At 46.3% G+C, this 9,614-nt stretch overlaps 1 long non-coding RNA gene across 1 annotated transcript; it reads right to left on the bottom strand.

Annotated features, from left to right (window-relative positions):
• Positions 1 to 363: 363 nt before the first annotated feature.
• LOC144340032 (uncharacterized) lies at positions 364 to 3,463 on the bottom strand. Its single transcript, XR_013415752.1, has 2 exons — positions 3,332 to 3,463; positions 364 to 561 (listed from the first exon to the last, which is right to left on the bottom strand). It is a non-coding gene; the product is annotated as an uncharacterized LOC144340032 (long non-coding RNA).
• Positions 3,464 to 9,614: the final 6,151 nt, after the last annotated feature.

Genomic DNA, 9,614 nt, shown 5'->3' with positions numbered 1-9,614 from the left:
CCAACATGGTGAAACCCCGTCTCTACTAAAAATACAAAAATTAGCCAGGCATGGTGGTGGGTGCCTGTAATCCCAGCTACTTGGGATGCTGAGGCATGAGAATCACCTGAACCCAGGAGGCAGAGATTGCAGTGAACTGAGATTGTGCCACTGCACTCCAGCCTGGGCAACAGAGCAAGACTCTGCCTCAAAAACAAAAACAAAAACAAAAAACCTTCTCGACAGCATTTTTGTTGGCTACATAAGGGGGTGTGTGTGTGTGTGTGTGTGTGTGTGACGGATTTGTTACCTATCTGACATTGTTGGGCATTTATAGACCATTTCAAACTTTTCAGTATCATAAACAAAGCTGCAACAAATATGTGCTCTAAGTGTGTACACATCTTTTATTCTTTTTCCTTAGGATCAATTCCAGCACTGTCTTCTGATAAAATAACCCGGTTGCACACTCAACCAAGTGTGGTGAAATTCTTTCTCATGTGTGATCCTCCAGCCTGGCTTCTGCCTCTGGCATCAGATGCCCTGGGGGTGCTGCCTCTGGACAGGCTCCTCCTCTTCCTCCTGTGGGCACAGGGTGCCATCAGTCATCAGCTCGGCGTCACCAGCTCCCCCCGTCCGTTGCTTGTGGGACAAATGGCTCTTGTTCTGCTTTCCATTCAAAATGATTTCCTATTTCCCTTTTCAACCAGAGCTCACCTAAAACATCTTAAGCTGTGCTTTAACAAGAAACGCTTAAACCGTTTGTACTTTTAAGTATTCAATAGCAGTTTTTTTCCTTAGTGTGTTACTCTTACTAGAACGTTCCATGTGTATATAACTAAGGACGTGTGTGTACGACAGAGCTGAGAGAATTCAGCAAATCAGAGCAAAATCACCACCTCTCCTCACCCCAGGCCATTGAGATCCAGAAGCAAAGAATGGCAGGTAGGTTAACAGCAGTAAGTTTGGTTAAGGTTTGTTACGTGAAGTTTTATCATTGCGCTGCTGCTGAGTGGGTCGCAATGGAGGCTGACACCTGGCTCCAGGTAAAACAGGTTACACTGGAGGCTGTCTCCTCTCGCTTAGAAGTAGAGGTCATCTGTTCCTGCAGAGAAGTCACATGGCACCCACACACCCCAATTCCTAATGGTTCTCTCCTTTTGGGTGTGACCCGCTGGCCATAAAACAACAGTGCCCCGGTGCTTGGGGAAGGGTGAGCCTGGTCTGTTTTCTCAACCCTTACTATATAGACATGTTTACACCCAACACTCCTGTATCTGAGGAGGAAGTTAGTCCAATACTTAATTATAACTACTAAGTTAACAATTTCAAAGATTTTACTTAGTGCAAAAAAGAAAGAAGAAGTTCATTAGCTAGATTCAACTGTTATTTAGCAAAATTTAATACACGGCAAAAGCAAGCTAAATCTAGCCCCAGTGAAGTGACCTATTCTGTTTGTTAATAGCATTGTCTTACTTTAAAACCGTGAGTAACAAAAGCAAGCTGAACTAATTTTGTGTTGACACACTTGATTGTCACCAGGACTGTGTATTGAGATCACAGTGACGGCTATGACAAATAAGGTGATGAAATGTCGTCCCACTCCACACTGAGTCTACAATTAAGGATCCAAGAATAAGAGACACTTGGAAAATTCTGTGTTCCTCAAAGTGGACGGGGTATGGTTTAGTGTTCCAGACATCAGAAGCCTGCCTGGGGGCTGCTCCGAATGTCGTATGAAGGTCCAGGGTGTGGACCTTTTATCATTGCACTGCAGCTGAGTGGGTCGCAATGGAGGCTGACACCTGGCTCCAGGTAAAACAGGTTACACTGGAGGCTGTCTCCTCTCATTTAGAAGTAGAGGTCATCTGTTCCTGCAGAGAAGTCACATGGCACCCACACACCCCAATTCCTAATGGTTCTCTCCCTTTGGGTGTGACCCTTTGGCCAGAGAAGGTCCACACCCTGTGGGGTCACTGAGAAGGTAGAGCCTGGGGCCCCACTCAGACCCCGGCACCGGAATCGAATGTCAGTAGCCCTCTGGTGATTCTTGCATACATTAACCTTTGAGAGCCCTGCTTTAGATAGAACTTGATAAATATTCCTTGAAGATGCTGCATTTACCACTCTTTGCCTTTTTTATGTAATGAAGAACAAAACTGCGTCAAAAGAGGCTTGTTATCCTCAACAATACTGAACAATTACTACATGTTTTTGGTAAATATGATGTTGTAGTAGGCACTTTTGAAAAAAAAGAGGAACACATTTTTTTCCTTCCCAAATAGGCTGAGTTAAAATAATTAACTGGTCTCTTACACAGGGGAGGGAGATTTCAAAAAGCCTCTTTGAGAAAGAAGCCTTCATCTAATTCCTTTAAGTTAAGGAAAGTCAGACATTTAGGATCCAGCAGAAAGAGGTTTTGAAGGTGCAAGAAAGAGAGGATTACTGAGAGAATATGGTGTCTTAGGACGGGTGGTACAGAGTCGCAGGCCTCTCCAGACCGGAAAATAAAATAAAACAATAAAATAAAAGCCTGCAACATGGGGTGGGGTGGAGAAAAGTAGAGTAGCAGAGTAAGAAGTGGAGGAAATTCTTAGACAGCCCCCATCAGATCAAGTCAGGGGTGAGAATCTTTGCCAAGGAAAAGGGAAGTGGCTGCTGTGAATAATTCAACAGGCGTCACCAGAGATGGCGCTGGGGGTGGAGAGGAATGCCACCCATGTCGGGGAGACCCCGAGGTGAGCGCAGACTTCTCCCCAGACCTACACAGGTCCCCGGAGATAAGAGCGGAGAAAGCTGATGTCTCTGCAAAAGATACAAATTCTTGTTTCAGGTCATGCATACTCACAGGCAGCCCTGCTGGGCGCCCAGTGTCCCCTGCTGGGAGGGCCATGCTCACTCCACAGTGCACGCATCTACACAGTGAGACCTCGCTTGGCGTTGTCGATAGGTCTTGGAAACTGTGACTTTAGGTGAAACGACGCATATCAAAAATCAATTTCTCCATAGGTTAATTGATATAAACAAGAGTTACGTTCCTACGGTATAGTTCTGGCCACAAAAACATCACCAAACTTCTAAATAAAGACCAGCGCACTTCTAATATGAAACAGTGAAATACCTGTGAGCTCTACAGGCATTTCAGAAAGTAAGATCATTAACCAATTTCTGGCGGATCCGTAAGTGACCGGGTCATGGAGGGGCTGTGTTAAATCAAAGATAATGTTGGCCAAGCCAAAGATCTGAAGTGCCTCCTCCCGCCATGCAGATTCAAAACAAACAAGAGTCAACTCTCAGCCTGCTGGGCCTTTCCTACTGCATCGGGTATTGTCCTGCATCTCTGTGTAATTACCGTATGTTTTACGATCATTCATTTTCCAACCTGCTTATTCCACTTCACGGTGGCAGGAGGCTGAGCCCATCCAGGCAGCTCAGGACCGAGGTGGGCAACAGCCCTGGAGAGGATGACATCCCATGGCAGGGCACACTCTCACAGTCACTCAGACAGGGACACACCAGTGAGCCTCATGTGACAGCTTTGGGATGTGGGAGGAGCCCGGGGTGCCTGGAGGAAACCCACAGCATGTGGGGAGAATGTGCAGACTCCACACAGACAGCGGCCCCTGCTAGGGATCAAATTTTTTTCTCATCCATGTTATAACTACGTTATCACTAAATGATGTTGAATGAAAGGCTTTAGTGAGAAGAGTGCCCTCGTCCGTCTGTGACACTGCGGCTGGCTTTCCTAAGGGCTTGCTTATGAATCTGCTGTCTCTGGTCATTTCACCTTTCTGTGTGCAGGCAAGTTGCAGATTTTTGTTTTCTGAAATAACTTCTAGAATCAGAGTGAGGTCCTTAGTACCTTGCTGGTGCACCCTGGCTTCAGAATAAAATGTATTGACTGCAAGAATGTAAGACCATTCCCTGGCTTTATAAATAATACTCTGTGTCAAATGTTTCTCTTACTGGACATGAACTTCAGAACCAGCTTGGGATCAACCACATCACTTTCAGAGACAAGCTTCCCAAATGCTGCGTGATGGGGAAGCTGACCGCCCTTTGCAACCACTCTTGACTGAGAGCCACGGGTGGGGCTCACCGTGGATGCTGTGAGAGCCGCAGCCTGGGCGGAGGCTTCCGGGGCTTTGGCTGCAAAGTTCTAGGAAGACTCGAAGGGAAGGGCCTGAGAGTCCCCCCAAAAGGCAGCAACGCAAGCCCAGGGGAGGGCTCTGTGGGGGCTTACATACCCGTGCCTCCGCTTAATTCATCTAGAACCCCTATCTATGGCTGATATATCACAACTATAACACTTCATGTGGTTTATATGTATGTGGAGGTAACACATATGCCACTAGGAAGGGGACAGTGGTGGATGGACGTTTTTTAGTTGCGAAGTTCTTGGGTTTATGTGAAGTGAAGCAGTATTAACTAAATAGGCTGGGGCAAACTAAGGATGCATACTGCCATCACTAAAGCCACCGCTGAAACAAAAGTGCCAAAACGATACAGATTATGATGCGGTGGTACAAAAGTTTTGGACATAGACGATGGTGATCATTGCACGACATTGTGAATGCATGCAGTGCTACTGAATTATACACTTTATACACGGTTTTCACCATTTGGGAAATTTTATGTCATATATGTTTTGCCACGATAAAAGAAAAATTACAAAACATAGCTTAAAAAGCCAATAAATAGAAAGCCCATAGGTAAATAAAAATGGGATTGTAAAGAAATCAGTCAACTCAAAAGAAGGCAAAAAAGGAAGAAAAGAGCAACAACAACAATGAAACTGAGGGACAGACAGAAAGCAAACCTCCGGATGGAAGACCCTGAGCCAGAAGGAGGATCACATTATACGCCGTGGATTCCACTTTCCAAAGAGAAGGTGAGATACTCAGAGTGGATAAAAAGGTAAGACGCAGTGCTATGCAGAGAAGCTGAAAGAAAAGATGGAAAAGGCAAACCATGCATACAGCAGTGGGAAGAAGGCTGGAGGAACTTTGTGAATATCAGATCAGATCCCTGAAGACAGAGCCTTACCGGAGACAATGAGGGATGTTTCATAATCATGAAAGGGTGCATTTACCGGGAAGACATAACAGACATGACAACCATCAATGTCTATAAGCCTAATAACAGAGTTTCAGAGTCATGAAACAAGGCTCAACAGCATTGAGGGAGAAGCAGGCAGACCCTGGGCCAACTTCCTCGGAGGGTTGCGGGGTGCACAGTGCTGGGGTGTTAGTCCAGGGGTCCCCATCGACACCTGGCTATGCACACTCTGTAGAACTGTCTACAAACCAGGAGAAAACCCCCTTTCCCCTGTTGTGATCAGAGATCCTTACTTTAATTCCAGTTGCACTGTGTGTGGCAGAATGTGGCCTCTGAGTCAGAGGTTCTGAGTTCCGGTTGTGACTTGGTCATGCAACTCATGACCAGGAATCAGTCATACACGTCTTTGAACTGCAGTTTCCTTAAAAGTCAGTAGACAATTTAAAAAGTCATCAGATAATGTTTAGGACCATTTCCACTTCCAGGAATTGGATCCTCATTCTTGGTTTTGGATATTTTAACACTTTTTACAAAAATGTATAAGGTATACATTTTTATTGCATAAAGTCTTTGAAGAATTATCTAAGTAAAACCATTTCCCTTGAAAGTATATTGAGGAAATTTGAATAAGGCTGGAAATATTTTCATCATCTTGTGCTTGCGTAGTAAACATACTGAGTTCTTTTGTGCTGAACTTAACATCTGCGGCAGCTGGATTCCCTCGCTAGCTTACCCGCTCCCCGCCCTCTTCGCGGAATTGTCGTAATCGTAGAAAGCAGATACAGGTACAAAGCACTGGTTCCCCCTTCACAAGCACCTTTGGGAAGTGGTTCTGTCTCCAGTGCCTCAGTGCTCCCATGATTGAGTAAAAGGAGAAAGGAATTGTCCCCGGCTCACAGAACGGTCCTGCGGCCCGGGGAGGCAGTGCCTGCAGACAGCCTGGAGACCCCGGAACCTGCTCGGCCTTCCCCTTCTGCCAGGTTTCTGCAGTGCCCCCATCCCCCATTCTGCCTTCTCTCAAGGTAAAAATGTGGTTACAGCAATTAAAGGTCTTCAAACACAGCAGAGCAGATTTACTCCATCAGCTATGCAGGCTTGGCGGGCACTAGGTCCTTCAAGGCGAGGCTGGAGGATGTGAACTGTCCTCCCTGTTGGGTTTGGAAGGCTTCCCTGTTCCTGCCCTGTCTGGTCATGACCTGTGGTGACTGCATCAGGAGCATTTGTTTGGCTCAGCATTATTGATTTATCCTGCAGTATTCCTTTTACAAACAGAGAGGTCCAACAGCAGCAAGTTAAAGGAAGTCAACCTTTTGGGATATGGCCAAGGAGGCCCTCTTCCCAGAGATTTGGGCTTCACCGGCTCTGCAAGTAGCCTGCAGGATTGTCATTTTCGATGCCTGTGGGGCAGCACACTTGGAGGCAGGTGGCTCTCTGCAATCCCCTCAGCTTCTTTTAACGTGTGTCAAGATATGGTGGCATCTGCAAGTGGAAGCTGATGCTCAAACCAAATAGTGTCTTCACAGCCCCTGGGGACTCGGTACCCAGATTCTGTGGGTGAGCAGGTCTGCAGTGGGGCCCAGGCTTCCGCATTTCCAGCAAGCTCCAAGATGAGGCTGAAACTGTGGGCCTGTGGACCCCACTTTGAGAAGTGAGCTTTAAAGAAACCCATGTCACAAATGACGCAACTTGCCTTGTGTGTTTTCTTTTGTCTCCCATGAGAACGTGAGCACGATTTTAGTCAGCATAGACCTCTACGGAAAAACATTCATCCAGAAACATACGTCATGCTGTTTCCTCTCTATCTCATCTCCCTTTTCTCTGGATCTCTTTCCTTCAGACATTAGTAAGCCAGTTTGGGAGAGGATTTTAAAAATCCTTTTCTGTAATGTATTTCCTTGTGAGGTGGGAAATCAGGAGAGCCCATGAACCACGGAGCATCTGCATCGTGTAACATGCTTATGTATTGAAGATAATCAAACACTCCGTCAGCACATTATCGGGCTAGACGCTGTGCCCGGTGCTCAGTTTCTGCTCTCAGGGAGCTCGCTTAAAGGGAATCGCATCAGGAAATGCTTAGTGATCACAAGGCATTAAATATTAGGATAGATGTGTGCCCAGTTTCCTATGTACTGTGATATATTACTGAGCAAAAATTTGATTTAATTAGCATTTATTAATTTAAAATTGTGTTTCTAGAAATGAGGCTGGAGAGAACTGCAACATTATCCATGGTGCAGCTCAACTGCCCTACCCTGGTCCCCTTGGAAGGAGACGGTTTTTCCCACTCGTGATTGCTACCACACTTTTTTTTTTTTTTTTCAAGACAGGGTCTTACTCTGTTGCCCCGGGCTGTAGTGCTGTGGCGTAATTTCAACTCACTGCAACCTCAACCTCCCAGGCTCAGGTGATCCTCCCACTGCAGCCTCCCCAGTAGCTGGGACTACAGGCACGCACCACCCCACCTGGCTAATTTTTGTATCCTTAGTTGTGACAGGATTTTGCCATGGTGCCCAGGCTGGTCTCAAACTTCTGGGCTCAAGCAATCTGCCCATCTCGGCCTCCCAAAATGCTTGGATTACAGGCGTGCGCCACTGTGCCTGGCCTGCTACTACACTTGATTCTTTGATTCTTACATGCTTATTAACTGGTATTAGTAATATTTGTGAACCTCCCTGTTGAACTATAAATCCTTTGAAAGCCGGATTTATGTCCTAGTCGTCTTTGGGTTCCCCACAATACCTGGCACAAAAAGGTGCTCACAGTATCTCCTCGAATGACGCTCACTACTCCCTGGAGCTTGCAGTTGCTTTGCTCCAAACCAGTGTTAGGTGGGGCCAACTGGACCACAGGAATGGGAGAGAGACAGGATTCCTCTTTCCCTTTCCATAGTCCTTCAGGCCCAGGATTTGAGATGTGATGACGTGTTCATAAATCGATGCCCCAAATTCAAATGCTTTCTCAGTGGAGAAGTGTTTGACATGGTGGTTGTTGCAGGCAGAGATGCATTGGTTGGCACAGATGGAGGCACATAGGACTCCAGGCGTGGGGTTTGATGTCAACAACACAGTGGTGTTTGGTGTCAATGACTGCATTGCAACACAGATGTTACTGACATTTTAACAAAGTGTACTCTCTTCCTAACCTCAACTGAGAAGAGCAAAATACTGATTTATTTTCCAAAGCAGTGTTCCAGAACATATTTGCTGGCATAGGATCAACTTCTGTTGTTTTGATTCGATACCGAGTGTCATCAATTTAAAATCTTGTTTTCGCTCAGAAGAAAGAAGGGAAAGACCAAGCGGAAAATCTCACTGTTTGACCTGAAATGTTGTTTGGGAGGGAAGGCAAAAAAAAGTTTCTCAATCTTTCTGGCACTTTTAGCTCCCCAAAATATTGTTTTTCCTTCTTCCAGCCAGCTCGGGATTCTCTCCAGGGCTGAATCCACTTGTGTGCTTTAAGAAATAATCTTAGCAGGGGTTTACATGTTTAAAAAGTGAATCTAGGAAACCTTTTTTCTAATGAAATGCTAACTGACACCTGTTTCGTAAATGATTCACATACCCACATTCTCCAGCCCTCCTGCCACCATTTTATTTATTTATTTTTGTAGAGGCGGGGTCTCGCTATATTGCCCAGGTGGGTCTCAAACTCCTGGGCTCAAGTGATCCTTCCGCCTCAGCCTTCCAAAGTGCTGGGATTACAGGTGTGAGCCACCGTGCCTGGCCGATCACTTTCTCAAATTGCCAAATGACCTAGTCCAGACCCTCCTTCATGAATAAGGGAGGTGCAGCCTTTGGCCAGGGTTCCTTCCACAGATATTTCTGCCCATTCTCAGGGAAGATGCACCTGTTCCAGGACCCTTCCCTGCTGCTGACTGGGCTTGTCACCCTCAAAAGGCCTCTCACCCCATACCTCACCAAGCCCACCCCTGCCTTAATTCCTGAAAACACAGCACACCCAGGTTTTCACAGATGAGACATTTTTACTGAGAGTTGATGGGAAATTGAAAGGAATTACATTGTAAAAAAGAAAACATAAGCTGAGGAGCAAAAAAAAAAAAAAAAAAAAAAAAAGCAAGACAGGTGGAATGTTGGGCATTCTTCCCCTGGCCCTGGACCCTTGCAGCTTACCTGGCCTCTTTCCCCCCATCAATATGACACTGTGCTGTGGTTTGAATGTGTCTCCCAAAGCTCGTATGTTGGAAACCTAAGCCCCAGTGCAACGGTGTTGAGAGGCAGAACATTTAAGAGCTGATTAGGTCATAAGACGTTACCCTTGAGAATGGATTAATGTCCTCATCAAGAGAACGGATCTGGCTGGTTGCGGTGGCTCACGCCTGTAATCCCCACACTTTGGAAGGCCGAGGCGGGCAGATCACGAGGTCAGGAGATCGAGACCAGCCTGACTAACACAGTGAAACCCCATCTCTACTAAAAATACACACAAAAAAATTACCCGGGTGTGGTGGCGGGCACCTGTAGTCCAACTTACTCTGGAGGTTGAGGCAGGAGAATGGCGTGAACCCGGGAGGCAGAGCTTGCAGTGAACCGAGATCGTGCCACTGCACTCCAGCCAGG

Source organism: Macaca mulatta, chromosome 3 (assembly GCF_049350105.2).
Source record: "Macaca mulatta isolate MMU2019108-1 chromosome 3, T2T-MMU8v2.0, whole genome shotgun sequence".
Classification (NCBI taxonomy): domain Eukaryota; kingdom Metazoa; phylum Chordata; class Mammalia; order Primates; family Cercopithecidae; genus Macaca; species Macaca mulatta.
Note: the sequence above shows the minus strand (reverse complement) of the source record. Positions and strands in the feature narration are given on the sequence as shown.